A 19,330-nucleotide genomic window follows, 5' to 3' on the forward strand; every position below is an offset into this window, starting at 1 on the left:
TTGAACAGACACAAAGTCATTGAGAATATGAACTCACCTGAAAACTGAAATTGTACCATTCAGGGTTAAGGATGCGGCAGCAATAGCTGACTCATTATGCTGCTATTGTGTGTATGTGCTTCTGTACGAAGGATCACAAGAGCAGAATGTGTAAAACTCAAAAACTGGACAAAAATGGTGACCTACACAGTGAAATTATCAAAATAACGCTGCATTTTTTTTAATATATGAAAAACATATTGTATGTAGGTGCGTCTTGTAACTAGCACAGAACATTGGATTCCCTACAGTTTTTAGGTAACTAAAGACCAGTTACACGCTCCAAATCAACTTGGTGCCTGCATTAAAGACAGCTGTCTTAAATGGTCACCTGTATAAAAGACTCCTGTCCACAGACTCAATTAATCAGTCTGACTCTAACCTCTACAACATGGGCAAGACCAAAGAGCTTTCTAAGGATGTCAGGGACAAGATCATAGACCTGCACAAGGCTGGAATGGGCTACAAAACCATAAGTAAGACGCTGGGTGAGAAGGAGACAACTGTTGGTGCAATAGTAAGAAAATGGAAGACATACAAAATGACTGTCAATCGACATCGATCTGGGGCTCCATGCAAAATCTCACCTCGTGGGGTATCCTTGATCCTGAGGAAGGTGAGAGCTCAGCCGAAAACTACACGGGGGGGAACTTGTTAATGATCTCAAGGCAGCTGGGACCACAGTCACCAAGAAAACCATTGGTAACACATTACGCCATAATGGATTAAAATCCTGCAGTGCCCGCAAGGTCCCCCTGCTCAAGAAGGCACATGTACAGGCCCATCTGAAGTTTGCAAATGAACATCTGGATGATTCTGAGAGTGATTGGGAGAAGGTGCTGTGGTCAGATGAGACTAAAATTTAGCTCTTTGGCATTAACTCAACTCGCCGTGTTTGGAGGAAGAGAAATGCTGCCTATGACCCAAAGAACACCGTCCCCACTGTAAAGCATGGAGGTGGAAACATTATGTTTTGGGGGTGTTTCTCTGCTAAGGGCACAGGACTACTTCACCGCATCAATGGGAGATTGGCTAAAGCCATGTACCGTCAAATCCTGAGTGACAATCTCCTTCCCTCCACCAGGACATTAAAAATGGCTCGTGGCTGGGTCTTCCAGCACGACAATGACCCGAAACATACAGCCAAGGCAACAAAGGAGTGGCTCAAAAAAAGCACATTAAGGTCATGGAGTGGCCTAGCCAGTCTCCAGACCTTAATCCCATCGAAAACTTATGGAGGGAGCTGAAGATCCGAGTTGCCAAGCGACAGCCTCGAAATCTTAATGATTTACAGATGATCTGTAAAGAGGAGTGGGCCAAAATTCCATCTAACGTGTGCAAGCCTCATCATCAACTACAAAAAACGTCTGACTGCTGTGCTTGCCAACAAGGGTTTTGCCACCAAGTATTAAGTCTTGTTTGCCAAAGGGATCAAATACTTATTTCTCTGTGCACAATGCAAATAAATATATATAATTTTGACAATGTGATTTTCTGTTTTTTTTTTTAAATATAATCTATCTCTCACTGGTAAAATTAACCTAGCCTAAAAATTCTAGACTGTTCATGTCTTTGACAGTGGGCAAACTTACAAAATCAGCAAGGGATCAAATACTTATTTCCTTCACTGTATATGCTTCCACACTGCGCACATTAGTGAGAGAGGTTGAAATAGTGTTCCCACAATTCTGGTTTGGGAGCCCCCTTCAGTCACATTAGGGTCATTGGGTGGTTTATATAACTACCCAGATTACCACATGGGGACCGTGTAAGGGAATTGGTTACTATGACGTGGTGGCACTTCTCCTTAACAGGGAACAAATAATTAACCGGGATCACTGGATTATACTATAATCCCACAACACATGACATTGTGGGGGAGTATATCTTCACGAGTTTCTGGATGGGCTTTTATGTTGTGAGTTGTCCAAAGCTAGACGAAACATAATGTAGTACCATGAGAGGAAGTAGACATCTAATGCTAGATGGTTCAGTTTTTATGGGTATTGCCCGTCACTGACCATGCTTCTAATATAGATTTTACATTGTATCTTCCATAACACCTCAGCAGTGCCACAGGGTGATCGCCTCCCTGCCATGCCGAATTGATGCAGTAATTCATGCAAAAGGAGCCTCGACCAAGTATTGAGTGCATATACTGTACATACTTTTCAGTCAGCCTACATTTCCGTATTAAAAATCATTTTTGAAATTGGGCTTATATAATATTCAATTTTACAAATTGAAAACGGCATATGTCTTTATCCATACATTATTCATAAGTCCAAGTTATGGGGGGAGGGGAACACAATTTCTTTTTTAACCTCAAATTCTAGAACACCCCTGGTTTTGGAAAACATTTAGAGTGTCATCCTCTGTGTCATTTGTCTTCCAAACAAGCTTGCCATGTATATGACCTTGAAGCTGCCAATGATTTGGCCATAATTACAATGAATGAGATAGTTATTCAGCCAAACCTCTTACAAGTTGACCACACATTTTGGCAACTTGCTGCACTGAAGTTCTGAGGTCACTGGAGCTGAAGGTTAAGCTATATGAATTTACACTGAAACCACATTCTTTGTTTAATACAATGCATAAAGGGGTTTTCCATCAGAGACATTTATGACATATCCTCAGGATATGTCATAAAAGTCAGATAGATGCAGTACCCACCTCTTGGACCCCGCACCTATCTCTAGAATGGAGCCCCCTAAACACTGTACTACTACTCTATGTTGTGGCTGAAACCCTTTAACAGTAACAGGGCCTATGAAAAAAGTATTGTATCTTGTTTAAACCTCACCACAAAAGCAAAAGTACCTACACTAATACATATAAGGGGCTACAAGACCCCCTCTTTCTTGCAATTGGTATGACCCCTACAATCATATTTGTAAGATATGCCTGATTGACATGTCATTTCTTCATTCATGTATTAATCATTGTAAAAATAACTTTATACAGTACAAGTCATCTGGACACATGTGCCTAGAGAAATATAAAGAGGTGCACGCAGGCTTCATGGCATTGTGCAATTTTCTAAAACGTATCATCTACAATAAAGAGTAGACTGGCCCCATTAGTTCTGTCTATACATTAAGAAGCTACAGATACAGTGAAGTGGTCATTTAAAACTCCTCTGTCACTGTTTTTAGCGTTATAATTAATGTTACCGTATATTCAAGTATTATTATTATTTTGAGTGGCACTTATTATTTTAGGGTCCTGTTATTTACATCTAATTAAAATTTCCTGGAAATTTGCATGAGTCTCAGGGGGTTTTCCTATATCTGAACAAGTTTGTGGAAGGGAGTCTGTAGAAACTCTGACTAGTCACAATCACTGAAACAACTCAATGACAAATTCAGCTATTTTAACTCTGAATCAGTGGAAGACTGACCATTCGGTCTAGGACCCCGACCAGAGTCCCCTGTTGTGCCTTTAGGCTCTGCAAATCTGGGCTGCAAAAAGGGGGATAGGTGGGGTGAGTCGGCCCCATATTTATATATATGTATGAGAAAGGTTCAGGTGTGAACCGAAACGTCGCTCATTCTTTCCACCTGGTGGTGAATAAACCAACATCTCCCCAACATTGAAGTCCTGGTGCCGTTACTTGTTCTTTGTTCTTGCTATATATATATATATATATATATATATATATATATATATATACACATATATATATATATATATATATGTATATATATATAAATAAACTATGTCGACAAAAGTATTGGCACACAGCTCTTATCATTGACTTTAGGTGTTTTATTCAGTGCCATTGCCACAGGTGTATGAAATCCAACACCTAGTCATGCGGTTTGCCTTTACAAACATTTGTGAAAGAGTGAGTCGTTCTAAAGAGCTCACTGAATTGGAGTTTGGTACTGTAATGGAGGCCACCGTTACAACAAGTCAGTTTGTGAAATTTCTTCCCTCCTAGATATTCCATGATCAACTGTGAGTGCTATTATTGCAAGTGGAAGAGTTTAGGAACCACAGAAACTCAACCACAAAGTGGCAGACCACGTAAAGTTGCAGAGCGGGGCTCGCCGATTACTGAGGCTCATAGTTCATAAAGGTCGCTAATGCTCTGCTGACTCAATAACTGCCGAGCTCCAAACCTCCTCTGGCCTTAACATCTGCATAGAAACTGTGCCCTGGGTGCTTTGTGGCATGGGTTTTCATGGCCAAGCAGCTGCATGCAAGCCTTTCATCACCAAGCACAATACCAAGCGTCGGATGAAGTGGTGTAAAGCACGCCGCCACTAGACACTGGAGAAGTGGAAATGTGTTCCGTGGAATGATGAATCACGCTTCTCTATCTGGCAGTCCGAGGAAAGAGTCTGGCGAAGGTCGGGAGAACGTTACCTGCCTGACTGCATTGTGCCAACTGTAAAGTTTGGTGGAGGAGCGATAACGCTATGGGGATGTTTTTCAGGGTTTTGCCTAGGCCCATTAGTTCCAATGAAGGGAAATCTTAACGCTTCAGCATACCAAGACATTTTGGACAATTGTTTGCTTCCAACTTTGTGGGAACAGCGTGGGGTTCTGCCCTTATCTGCTCCAGCATGACTGTGCCCCAGTGCACATTACAAGGTCCATAAAGACATGGTTGTGGGAGTTTGCTCTGGAAGAACTTGACTGGCCCACACAGAGCCCTGACCTAAACCCCATCGAACACCTTTGGGATGAACTAGAACAGAGATAGCGAGCCAGGCCCTCTTCTCCAACATCAGTGTCTGACCTCACAAATGCTCTTCTGGATAAATGGGCAGAAATTCTCATAGACACCCTCCAAAATCTTATAGAAAGCTTTTCCAGAAGAGTGGAAGCTATTTTAGCTGCAAAGGGGGGAGCAACTTTATACTAATGTATATGGTTTTAGAATGGGATGTCATAAAAGCTGCTGGTGTTATGTGTACATGTTCCAATACGTTTGTCCATAGCATCTGCAAAATGGCAGGCAGGTGGTCCAAGAGAGGACAACTACTCAATAAAGACACAAACAGTACAACTTCTAGATAGATTGTGTTTGTCTATAATTCTGACTCATAACAGTCAGGCCACCTTTTATTATTAGTAATTATTATTATTAGTATTTAACCCCTTAATGACCAGCCTATTTTAAACCTTAATGACCAAGCAGTTTTTAAAGTTTTTCCATCGTCGCATTCCAAGAGCTATAACTTTTTTATTTTTGATTCGACATAACTGTATAAGGTCTTGTTTTTTGCGGGACAAGTTGTATTTTTTAATAGCACCATTTTGGGGTACATATAATTTATTGATTAACTTTTATTAAGTTTTTTTGGGTGGGGAATAGAAAAACCCCTGAAATTTCGCCACCCATTATTCCATCTTAAATCTGCGCCATTTACCATATGGTATAAATAACACAATAACTTTATTCAGCGGGTTGTTACGATTGCAACATTACCAAATTTGTATAGATTTTGTATGTTTTACTACTTTTACACAGAAAAAAACCTTTTTTTCAAAATTATTTGTTTTTGTGTCTCCATATTTGAAGAGCCATAACTTTTTTATTTTTCTGCCGATACAGTTGTATGAGGGCTTTTATTTTGCGGGACAACTTGTAGTTTTTATTGGTACCATTTTGGAGTAGATGCGAATTTTTGATCACTTTTTATCACATTTTTGTTAAGGCAAAATTCACAGAAAACAGCAATTTTTTCATTGTTTATTATTTTATTTTTTTACGGCATTCACCGTGCGGGTTAAATAATGTTATAGCTTTATAGTTGGGGTTGTTACGGACGTGGCGATACCAAATATGTGTAACTGTTTTACTTTATTTTGTTTTTTTTAATAGTAAAACATTTTGTAAGGGGAAAAAGTGGGTTTTTCATTTTTTTTCTCATTTTTTTATTAACTTTATTAAACTTTTTTTACTTTTTTACTAGTCCTACTAGGGGACTTTAATATGCGATCATCCGATCACTTTTATAATACACTGCAATACTTTCGTATTGCAGTGTATTACTGCTGTTTAAAACGGGCAGGCATCTGCTAGGCCATGCCTCTGGCATGACTTAGCAGGCATTTACTACAGGCAGACCTGGGGGCCTTTATTAGGCCCCCGGCTGCCATCGGAGACACAGGCACTCGTCGGTGGGAGAGAGAGGGAGCTCCCTCCCTCTCTCTAAAACAACTCAGATGCGGCGCTCGCTATTGAGCGCCGCATCTGAGGGGTTAAACGGGTGAGATCGATACTGCTATCGATCCCACCCGTTCGAGCAGGCATGCCCCCAGCTGGTAGCTGAGAGCAGGGAGATTTAACGGCTCCCTGCTCTGTTGATTTATTCTGATGCAGCGCCGTAAAAAGGCGTATGCATAAGAATAAAGCCCATTAGTGGCCATCGTGAAAACGTGTATTGTCGGTCAACGAGTTAAAGCAGAAATTCAGGTAATTCCAAAGGGTTCACTTACTTTTTCTTGCAACTATATATATACTAGTGTAGTGGATATAAAAGTCTACACACCCCTGTTCAAATGCCAGGTTTTTGTCATGTCAAAAAATCAGTACAAGATGAATAATTTCAGAACTTTTTCCACCTTTAATGTGACCCATAATCTGTACAATTCCATTGAAAAACAAACTGACATCATTTAGAGGGGAAAAAAAAAATAACAAAACTACAATATTGTGGTTGCATTAGTGTGAACACCTTCTTATAATTGGTGATGTGGTTGTCTTCAGAATTAGCCAATCACATTTAAACTCATGTTAAATAGTAGTCAGTACACAGATGCCATTATTTAAAGCAATTCTGAGTAACCCCATATAAAGTTCAGCTGTTCTATTAGGATTTTCCTGACATTTTCTCTGTTGTATGTGACAGCAAAAGCCATGGTCAGTAAAGAGCTTACAACACATCAAAGGGATCTGATTGTTGAAAGGCAATCCGTCAGGAGAAGGGTATCAAAGAATTTCCAAGGTATTAGATATACCATGGAACACAGTGAAGACGGTCATCAAAAAGTGGATTACATTTGGTACAACAGTGACATTTCCAAGAACTGGAAGTCCCTCAAAACTTGATGAAAAGACAAGCCTTGAGAAAGGTCATGGACATAAGGACTGAAACGTTGCACGTGGGCTAATAAAGGCCAAACTTTTTTTCATTTATTTTTTTGGAGTGCTGCCTATTTTCTTATTGTATACCTAAGGCTTGCAGGCTACAAGTCATGGGCTTTGCACCCGTAATTGACTATTACTATTTGGTGATGCTCTGATTTCCTTTATTTAGATAGAGATAGATAGATAGATAGATAGATTAGATAGATAGATAGATAGATAGATAGATAGATAGATAGATAGATAGATAGATAGATAGATAGATAGATAGATAGATAGATAGATAGATAGATAGATAGATAGATAGATTACTTTTCACATGATGTGTGATATTCAGCTGGGCAGTACAAGAATGCCATACATTGGTGCAGTGGTTTAAGTAGTAATTATAGGGCACCATAGCAAAAGCAAAAAGTGAACTGGACCATGTTCTCTTCCATGAGCAACATCACAAAGTGAGCGCAATAAATGGAAAGTAACAATTAACAAGTAACTTCTTTCTTGCGTCCTCTTCATCCACAGTGACCACCAACAGCTTCTTATTAATAAGTCTCCTTTTATAGTGAAGGTGAGCTACCTTAGCTAATGGGTCCCATAGCAGCTTTTCTGCCTGTTATTCCGGTAGTTCTGCCGATGCCTTGATATAGTGTAACTGAACGTATATACACAAGTCTTAATTTATCAATAGGCACAGAAAGCAAGCTGAAGTTGAGAGGGGACTTTCTCTACATGTATTCTAAGCAAATGATCTTTAACAATTAGGGTATGTGCACACACACTAATTACGTCCGTAATTGACGGACGTATTTCGGCCGCAAGTCCCGGACCGAACACAGTGCAAGGAGCCGGGCTCCTAGCATCATACTTATGTACGATGCTAGAAGTCCCTGCCTCGCTGCAGGACAACTGTCCCGTACTGTAAACATGATTATACTACGGGACAGTTGTCCTGCAGCAAGGCAGGGACTCCTAGCGTCGTACATAAGTATGATGCTAGGAGCCCGGCTCCTTGCACTGTGTTCGGTCCGGGACTTGCGGCCGAAATACGTCCGTCAATTGCGGACGTAATTAGTGTGTGTGCACATACCCTTAGGAATACATAAGTTAAAGCTCTTGTCTGCCTAAAAAAAAGACCATACTCTCCCTTTAAATATACTGTATAGTGTAAAAATCCAGGTAAACCAAGTAACCTATTAGGTCTCTTGGCCATTATATCATTTGCAGCTTACTCCATGCGACAGGGAATAGAACGTCTTACCTGCCATGACATTTTCAATGTACTGTTTTGTGAAATAACACAAGCACAAAGCTTTTTCTCACTGATACAATAAAACAGTATGTGAGTCTTTTGAACTAGTCGCACATTAAGTAATGTATTATCACTTATCACAAACAAATGAACTTTTCTTGCAAAAATCTGAGAAAAGCAGACCTGTCATAACGATGGTTTCCTGATGAGAACAAGGATCTTTTGCGGTTTTCAACAAATATTATTCTTACCAGCAGGAGAATATCTTCAAGGGATCTTGGAAATGAGCTTTGAAAACCACAAAGGCTTCTCGTGTGCACTACAAATACACAGTACATTTGCTGATGAATATCCCTTGTAATGAAGCTTTGTATACCTACATTCTCTGGAGTTGATCTTTTCTATCTTGTGAAATTTTATATTAACATAACCTATTTATTCCCCATTACTGGTACTCGAGGTACTTGTAAATAATATTAGAGAGACAAGTTATTGACAATTCGGGTAAAGGGTTAAAAAAAATCAAATCGAAAAGTCCTATTTACATAGCACGTAAGCAGCGCCTCTGAAAATCCCACTATTTTTTCTTACAAGTATTTACGACCATCTTTGCTGGAGATTCCTGGGTGTGGAAATGGGGTAGAGTGTAATGCTCTTTGGCACTTCTAGAGGCTGGCAGGTAACAGTACAGTCCGGCATCTCAGATTCTACCCCTCAGGAATGTCACACTTTATGTCTCATATAGATTTGAATCTGCTTGGAAAATAAAGCTTAGGCCTCATGCACACGACCGTGTTTTTGCGGCCGCAATTCCCCCGAAAATCCACGGGAGAATTGCGGCCCCATTCTTTTCTATGGGGCCGTGCACACGACCATAGTTTTTGCGGTCCGTGCACGGCCCGGGAGCCCGGGCCGCAGAAAGAACGGCCATGTCTTATTACGGCCCGGTTCTGCGGTCCGGGCTCATTGAAAACAATGGCCGCGGCCATGTGCATGTGCGGGCGGCCTGCGGCTGACAGTCCGCTGACAGTCCGCAGCCGGCCGACCCGAAAATCACGGCCGTGCACACGGCTACGGTCGTGTGCATGAGGCCTTAGATTCCTGAGTCTGCAATATACTCTGACCTAAGGTATGATCCTCAATGTCATCTATACACAGCTGACATGCTCTGTTATAATGTCTATAAACCAAACGACACCTGATTTTTTTGGGGACATTTGGCATAATAGCCTATCTAAGGGTAACATATTGTGATGACAGTCTAGCATTAAGAAGCAGGAGTAATTTAAAGGGGTATCCATACCTCCCAACTTTCAAGGATTTCCAAGAGGGACATCCGATGCAATGCTTGTAGCGTGCCATGGCAAATTATCTTCCAGTAAAGCCACACCGCTAAACCCTGCCTATACTCACCCAGTTCAGCCCACTCAGTAACATGCTTCTATAGTGCCCCCCACAGTATAATGCCCTCATAGAACCCCTCACACAGTATAATGACCCCATAGCTGCCCCTCACACAGTATAATGCCCCCTATAGTGGCCCCCACACTGTATAATACATCATATTGCCTCCCAGACAGTACTGTATAATGCCAAATAGCTGCCGCCACAAAGTTTAATACCACCATAGATGCACCCATACAGTATATTTCACCCCTAGCTGCCCCATATATTATAATGCCCACACAGATGCCCACATACAGTATAATGCCCACACAGATGCCCGTATGCAGTATAATGCCTCATAGCTGTCTCCATACAGTATAATGCCCATTTAGCTGCCTCATGCAGTATAATTTCCCCACAGCTGCACCCATATAGTATAATTTCCCCATAGCTGCCCTCATACAGTATAATTCCCCCTTAGCTCCCCCATACTGTATAATGCCCCCCAGCAGGTGCCCCATACTTTATAATTCCCCCTTAGCAGGTGCCCCAGACAGTATAATGCTCCTTAGCAGGTGCCCCCATACAGTATAATGCCCCATAGTGCCTAATAAAAAAGTAATAAAATAAATACTTACCTAGCCCGGTTCCCAAGATGAGTGGAGGAGGTCCCTCTGCTCCTCCGCTCTGTGCGCTTCTGTCGAGTGGCTCAGCACAGACAGAAGCAATGATGTCACTAAATCGTGCCTGTCTGTGCCGAGCTGCTTACGGCACTTGAAATCGGGACATACCACCGGCTGCCCGTGACAGCAGGACACCGCCCGGAATCAGGGACTGTCCCGCTGAATCCGGGATGGTTGGGAGGTATGGGGATATCCCTATCTCATAATGTTATGGCATATCACTAGAATATGCTATAACATTATGATCAAGTGGGTCTGACCTCTGCTGACCGCCTTGTAGTGGAGGAAATTACAACATAGCACAATCCAAGTGAATGCATTGCTGTGCAGTAAAACACTGGGAAGAAACCACTCCACCAACTACTTAGTGATACCATTTCCTAGAGATATGCCATCATTTACTATGGTGGGAAAAAACTGTTAATAATTATAATGTTAGTAACCAGAGTTACCCTTTAATTTAAAGATGTTTTGCCCACAATGGACATTTATCACCTATACACAGGATAGGTGACAAATGTATGATTGCTGGGGGCCCCACCACTGTGCAGTGAGGGGGATTTTGAATGGAGAGGCGGTTGTGAATGTGCGCTGCCACTTCATTCAATGTCCATGGGTCCAATGGAAACAGCCAAGTGAATGTTATAGAGCCGGAGTAGGTGAGAAGTTTGACATATTTTTGTAGCAAAAGTTTCAGTATAACTTGTAATTTATTCATTTAAACCTCTGCACATTCTGGGCTTAGGAGTCCAGGGGGCGATCCTAATCACTGATTGTCAGCTATCATTGTATTAACACTCATACAGGGAAAACTGACAATCACTGTAGGACCACCCACTGAACTGCTAAGCCCAGAATGAGCAGAGGTTTAAAGAGGCTCTGTCACCACATTATAAGTGCCCAATCCCCTACATAAGGAGATGGGTGCTGTAATGTCGGCGACAGCAGTGTTTTTTTATTTGAAAAAATGATTTTCTTAATGGACAACTGGGCGTGTTTTTACTATTGACCAAGTGGACGTTGTACAGAGGAGTGTATGACGCTGACCAATCAGTGACTAATCAGCGTCATGCACTTCTCTCCATTCATTTAGTCAGCGCATAGTGACACTGCGTTGTTCGCTATGTGCTGTCTTATAATGACACATTAACGTTACTGAAGTGTTTAGACAGTGACTAGACATTCCTTCCAGCCAGGACGGGATGTCTATTCACAATCCCGACACTTCTTTAACGTTTCTGTGGTACTTACAGCAGAGCAAGCGTAATCTTGCGAGATCACGCTGTAAATGACAGGTTACAGCGAGATTACGCTTTGCTCTGCTGTAAGTACCACCGTTGCTCCAAATTACTCTACCGTCTATACCCAGTCCGACCCTCCCTCCCTTCCTTCTTTGATTGACAGTGCCAGGCAGTGTAGTAGCTGTGAGCATGTCTAGCCCCATATTCTCGAAGAGCGCGCCTGCGCCTCTTCTTCTGAATATTCAGTCCTTACACCGTTACATTGGCTTTCCGACAATAGCCGATCAGAAGCCAAATTGCTTTACGTTCACCCAAGTGGTTCTGCCGCTTCGTTTTATTGATTGGTGGGAGTCTCATTGCTTGGACCCCCACTGATTAAAACTACTGACATGTCACTACAACGTTTTTTTAAAGTTTAGTCACCCTTTAAAAAGTTAAGTGGTATAGGCATTTCCAGTATTCTTTTATTTTTATGTAGTCCGGGCTGGGATTCCTGTGGCCCACCAGAGGAAATTATTTGAAGGCCCATCCTCCAACCATACATAACATTTGCACATCTATTTTTTTATTGCATCATAAATCTTGTTGCTGTCGCACATGCTCAAGATATTAGTGAGGTCAAATAAATTCTCTGTAAATCAACCAAAAATAATCCCTAGTGATTGGCTCCAAGGTCAGCTCAAAATAGGATTGTCTTCTGCTGGACCATTGTGACCCATTATGGTGTCAAAGCCTCAGGCCATCGAAGGATCCTCTGGTAGCAAAGCGCGCCATCTCACCCCTGTATATAGGATATGTATAGGAGTTGTTTTCATAGAAACCTGCTGTACTCCTTGTTGCCCACTAGATGTCAGTAAGGACAAAACAAGATCATGCTGTTAAAAACAAAAATACAACCATTGCACGCAAACAACAGACGTTGCTCCAGGAAAAGTTAAAGAGAACCTGTCATCTTGAAATGTTGTGCATTATAGAACAGGATCAGTTAAGCTGATTGATATATAGTTTTGTGGGGAAAGTTTTGGTACAACTTCAAACTAATTCAAATGAAAAATGTCACGATACATGCAGAATGTATGGTTTACATACCTGGTGGCCCCCTTCCATGTTCCTGTCGTGGTTCGTCCCATTCCCAATCCCTTCTTCATGTTTGTAAAATCACCAGCTTTTCAGACTATCTTATGCACAGTGAGACATGTCCATCTGCTCTGGGAGCGCTGATGATGATCATCAGCACTGGTTCATCCGAGAATATTTGAAAAACATTTTATATTCCTCAGATTTTATTAAAAAATGATGCAATATAAATTTGCTAACCTTATATGTCTGTGTTTGGTCTCAAATATTAATTTGCTTGTGTTCTTAATGGAATGCTTTATTTGCTTGCATATATATGTATATGGATGATCACCGTGTAGTCCTTGTGAGGCCGTATTTATACGGCCGTAATACAGGTGCATTTTCATGTCTTTCAGCGTATGTTACGGACCTCTCGCACTTGTTCTAAGCTGGTCTTTGATTACCATAGCTACTGTAGTAATCTCTGTCCAGTTTAGCAGAAACGTGGGAGGTTCAAGCGTTGCACAAGTAATATGGACAATAAAATGCAACCGTACTCCGAACGTGTAATATCGGCCTAACAACTATAGACATGGGATGATTGATGGCTGAAAAACTTTTGATGATTGGTGACTCTCTGTTCCCCTCATCAACATGCACATTCAGGAGGGTAAGATAGACGACAGGGTGAGAGGCTGGCTGGCACTTTTCTTTTATTCTAGTTGCAGCAAGCGATAAAAGGGATGATGCGTGACATACATCTTTGGCAATGAAAGGGTTATAAATGAAATTGTAAATGAGGCATCATGTCACCTAACTACAATAAAACTATAAAGTATTTATATATTTCCATTCTAACCTTTTCAACCTTAATCATCACTGGTATATTATATGTGGTCTGCCAATGTAATACTTGAAATCACTGAAGTTTTGTCTTTATCCATTCTTTGGTTACTTCTTTAAGTAACTCCATCTAAAATTCTATCCAATGATAATTAATGAAATGTCATATTCCTGTTGATATCATCATTGAATGGTTTACGCTCTTACTCTATAGCAATATATGTATAATTAACCAAAACATTTCTACACCCAAAACATTATTGCTACTATTGTTTATTTTTGTTTTTTTTTGTGGCTCCCTGCATACTGTAAGTATCTATCACCTGTCACCCTCCTGTGCTGAGAGCACTGTCTGTGTGATGCCATACCATTAATATAGGAAGAATAAGGGACCATTCACATCAGCGTTGTCTTTCCGTTCATCTGTTCCGTTCAACCTTTCCGTCAGAGGAACAGATGAACGGAAAGCCAAATGGAAACTATCGCTTCCGTTTGCATTATTATTGATTTCAATCGTATTATTTTTTTATTTTTCATTCAGTTGGTTTCAGTTTGCCTCCGTTCTGCCAGGTTTCCATTATTTTTCACAGAAACAATAGCGTAGTTGATGAACGGAAAAACAAGATGGCGCAGCCGCCACATGCAGATTCCAGCCAGGCTTGCTAAACGGGATGACCAGCTTGAGCACGCCAGTTTGCAGCAGACCTCAGGATGGAGGGCAGGGAAGCGTATTGTTACGTGGCATGTCCGCTCACATTCTCAATCTCCAAACACTATTCCAATGCAAAATTTTAAATGAGCCCTCACTACTGTTGCTTGTTCACACTACCACTGCTTCTCTACAATTCCAGTCCTCTTCAACACACTGTGACCCCCTTGGCCGGTTGCTCACTCCTTTGATTGCTAATAATACTGTGCCTATGTAGAGCCCTGCACAGGCTCATGCCTCCCTTAGCGGAGGATTATTTAGGCCGCCTGAGCTGGGACCTTACTCGTTGCTTACCACAAGCTCTCTTGGTGCCCAGGGCAGTAGATTCACATTGCGCCCTTCCACCATCATTCCCTGAAGTTCAGCAAGATAGCTGTCAATGGACAGTCATTCATTTAAATGGCCCTGCTGCTCCCCTTACTCGCCAATTGCTATCATTCTTTCTTTTAATACACACTCCTAAATGATAAAATTGGAGGGCAGGGGAATAGAGCCCCCTTCCCTAAATTCTGCACTAGACGGCTGCCTACGCCTCCTACCCTATCATCCCAGTCCTGGGTTTGCCTCCATCTGTGGTACATACAGCCTTCCTGGTGACAGCATGTTATAGGAGCTGGTGTAATTATGTTCTATGTCCCCCACCAAAAATATCAACACATTTCATTTATGTTCTCCTTCATTCTTGCCACATGCATTCCCATGTCAGATATCTTCAGATCAGTGCTTTGAAATACATAGAAAGTCTTACATGTTCTACCTGGATTTTCTTGCCATTCTTGTATTTTACATTTTGGCTCATACATTATGTCTTTGATGAAATCTATTCATCTTCCATACTGAGTGAACTTTGTCTGCTTGGTACAGAATGATGTATACACTGCAGATAGTGCTTACAACTGTATTGCTAGAGACCGGGGGTTGTCAGCAGGGGGGGGGGGGGGGGAATTATTATTTTTTAATTTATAAGTCATGAGAATTAAGTTTCTCTTTGCATATTATAGAAAGATCTGAGCTAATATTTTTAAGATAATCTGTCAGCAATTTTAACCCCTCAAAACTGCCAACAGTGCTATATAGAGGATGGGGAGAGCAGCATAACCATGTCTGGAGTGATGGCCATGCAGGATGCATGACCGAGAAATCTGTGTTTTAATGTCCCCGACACCATGATCGCAAGTGCTCCCTCAGCGCTGACAATGGCTCAGCAGTCTCCTGATTGGACGCTAGTGCAGTCACTCAAAGCACAGGGGAGGGGCTGGGCAGAATTCAGTGCAGAGGGCCCAAAGCACTATACATGAAGGGACCGCCTTCATGGTACTTGTGACTTCTCAATCATGCGACCTACATAACCATCAACCCGGGTATGGTAGAGCTGCTTTCCCGTCCTCTATATAGCGCTGTCAGAAGTTTTGAGGGGTCAAGACTGCTGACAGATTTCCATTATTTCAGAATCACAGCAAGAGTGTAGGCTGAGTATCTACCCGCCTAGGATTTAGTGCCATTTTATGGAAGGGACAATCTTTAATAATCGAATTACATCTAATTCTCTTAGCACCGCTGCACCCATAGCCAAAACGCCTGCTTCAATCCCATCATTGATGTGTTAGAAACTGTTTCATGATAAAAGATTGAAATAAAGGATGAGCGGAGACTCTGTGCATAATTTACTAAATAAAAAAGTGATTAATTGCCCCAATGCTTTATTAATATAAGGATATTAATACATTTCCATATGAATACACTTTAGGTAGACTTACTGGACGAAGGGGGATAGCGGTTGGCATTCTGTCATCTTTCTCCCATCCCTGTTTCATATAACCATCTTTGCTGGAACACTCACACAGTCCTACTTGTTCTAGCACAACATGAATATTATGCTATAAATTGTTTTAAAATGTATGACAACCTCTGAATGTTATAATCTCTTGCCCATACCAGTGCCAAGCTGTACTGACAATCAAATAAAGGTTATTGCTTTCATGGACCTAGGCTAAGGTGCATTGCTGAATTTTCTCTAAATTATTTTACTAAGTACCAAATGTGGGAAAGCATATTATAAACTTGGCGCTAGATATTATATTTGATGCCTGAAATGGCTTTGCTAGCACTGCAGATATTGTTATTTTGGTGTATTTAACACCAGACATGGATTATCACATCATACTGGGTAACAGATATTGTTTAATTTTATTTGCCTGGCACCAGATGACACATCATATGATACTTCCTAACCCTTCATGACCCTGCACATAACATCTCCTAAACTTTGATTAGATTTAGGATATTTTTCTGAAAAAGCTATGGTTGCTACTATAACCTCTGCAGAATGTACAAAATGTACTTTGCAAAAACAAACAAACCGTAAGATGTGAGGAGTTTTTATACACCACACATGTCTATATTCACTGATGTGTGTGTTAAAAAAAACCTGCAAAACCGCAGGAATGCGCCAACCGATTTTGGAATGAAAATTTAATTGGAGGTTATATATGTGTATAATATTCCATACCCCGATATAAAATCTAACCCTAATCAATAATTCCAAATCCCTAAGACTAATCTAATGCGTTAACTAATACTGATTAGTGGAATTAGTTGGGTACGATATTCTATGGCAACAGTCAGTGGTTGAAATGTAATTTTTGACTGAGAGAATTCTGTTCCATTGGTCAGAAATTTATTAGACATTCTCCAGTAGCGATAATCGTTATGACTTTAATATGTAATGGGTAACGCTAGGGAGTCGATTAGAAAATTTTACGCTAAAAGATTGTTTACAGACAGGATTACAATAGTGTAAAATGTATAAACTTTATTGATGTTTGTGTGTTTGGTGCAAGTGATTTATGTGACTTACTTGACGTCACAACCGAGATGCTAGTAAATACCCAGGTTGTGAATTCAATAAATGGCCTAATTAGCTTCAGAGGGGTGATTAAATATGCAATAGCTCATCTTCTCACCCCTTTGCTTTAAAAAAAAAAAAAAAAAAAAAAAAGGTCCCTTAAAGTGTAACTAAATGTTTAACAATCTTCTGACATGCCATAGTGACATGTCAGAAGTTTTGATTGGTGGGGGTCTGAGCACTGAGACCCCCACCAATCGCTAAAACGAAGCTGCAGAAGCGCTCATGTAAGCGCTTAGCCGCTTAGTTTCTGTTCAGCTTTTTCCGGAAATCAATGTAGCGTTGTACGGGCTCAATAGAAAGTCTATGAGCTTGTACACCGCTACATCGGCTTTCCGGAAAAAGCCAAACAGAAACTAAGCAGCTAAGTGCTCACACGATGGCTTCTGCCGCTATGTTTTAGCAATTGGTGGGGGTCTCAGTGCTCGGACCCCCACTAATCAAAACTTCTGACATGTCACTATGACATGTCAGAAGTTTGTTGAAACTTTAGTTACCCTTTAATGTAACAATCAGAGAGCAAATAGGCTCCCTAATTGATGAGGAGTGATAAAAATAAACAAAGGTTCCCGTTATCCATTTCCCAGGGAAAATCTAAAGCCATACAGGGACAGGAGGAGGATAACAGATTTCCCTCCTTTTCCTGCATATTGTCAGCACTCTCTAAGTGAGAGCTGAATGTCTCTGCAGCTCCCACTTCAAGTTTCTTACCTTAAAGAACAAGGCCAATATCACGGCTCTAGAAGCAATCTAGCCGCCCCTGGCTACTGAAGATAGTGCTTCCCTGTCAGGACATATGAGATACATCCCTTGCAGGAAAAGGGTAAAATAGCAATACACGCTTATTTTACAGATCGTTAAGGTAAAAGGGATATCTCATAATCGGTGGGAGTCCCAGTGGTCGGACCCCCACCGATCAGAAATGTATCACCTACCCTGTAGATGGGTGATAAATGTCCATTGTCGGGAAAACCCCTTTAATATTTATTAACCTCTTCGCACACCCAGACTTGCTATTACGTCTGGGTGCCGGTGGGTGATGTTCAGAGCGCACTCACACGCTGAGCGCGCTCCATATGCGGATACCTGGGACTAACAGCCAGGATCAGCGATTGTGCTGTTCCTGAATGTTTAACGCCTCAAATGTTGCGGTCAAATGCGACCGCAGCATCTGAGGTGTTGAAAAGAGTTCGGTGGCCCCCTCCGACAACTCATCGCCCCCCCCGCAACGAGATTGGGGTGTGACGACATTTGTCATGGCAGCCCAGGGAACTAATGAAGGCCCCCAGGGCTACCTTCACTCTGCCTCTGCTAAGCCCTGCCTGTGGCAGGGCTTGGCTGAAGCCTGTAAAAATGACGATATACTGCAATACGTTAGTATTGTAACAGTGATTTAACGATTGCTGGTTCAAGTCTCCTAGGGGGGCTAATAAAGTGTGTGAAAAAAAAGTGAAAATAAGTTTTTAGTAGTGAAAAAAATTTAAAAATATAAAAAGTTCAAAAAACCCCCCTTTTCACATTTTTACCCTAAAGTAATGTAAAAAATAAAAGAAGTAAACAATATTGGTATCGCTGCGTCCGTAAAAATCTAACCTTTTACAATATAGTAAATTTAAAGCGCAATATATTAAAGCGCACGTTGAACGCCATAAAAAATAAGACATTTAAACCGCCAAAATCACTGTTTTTTGATAAAAAGTGATCAAAAAGTTCTACGTACCAAAAAATTGTACCGATAAAAACTACAGCTCGTCCCACAAAAAATAAGCCCTCAGACCGCTCAATAGGTAAAAAATAAAAAAGTTATGGCGACACAAAAAATTTTGTTTTAACAAAAAGTTTTTAATCAATAAAAGTAGTAAAATACTAAAAAACTATATACATTTGGTATCACCGTAATCATATTGAGCCACAGAATAAAGATAAGTTGTCATTTTTACTGAACGATGAAAGCCGTATAAACAAAATCCAAAAAACAATTGAGGAATCACAGTTTTTTTCCAACTTCAAACCACAAAGAATTTTTTTTCAATTTCCCAGTACATTATATGGAACTCTAAATGGTACCAAAAGCGACCGTATGTCCTACATGGCAATAGCTTCTTAACAAC

Source organism: Rhinoderma darwinii, chromosome 5 (assembly GCF_050947455.1).
Source record: "Rhinoderma darwinii isolate aRhiDar2 chromosome 5, aRhiDar2.hap1, whole genome shotgun sequence".
NCBI lineage: Eukaryota > Metazoa > Chordata > Amphibia > Anura > Rhinodermatidae > Rhinoderma > Rhinoderma darwinii.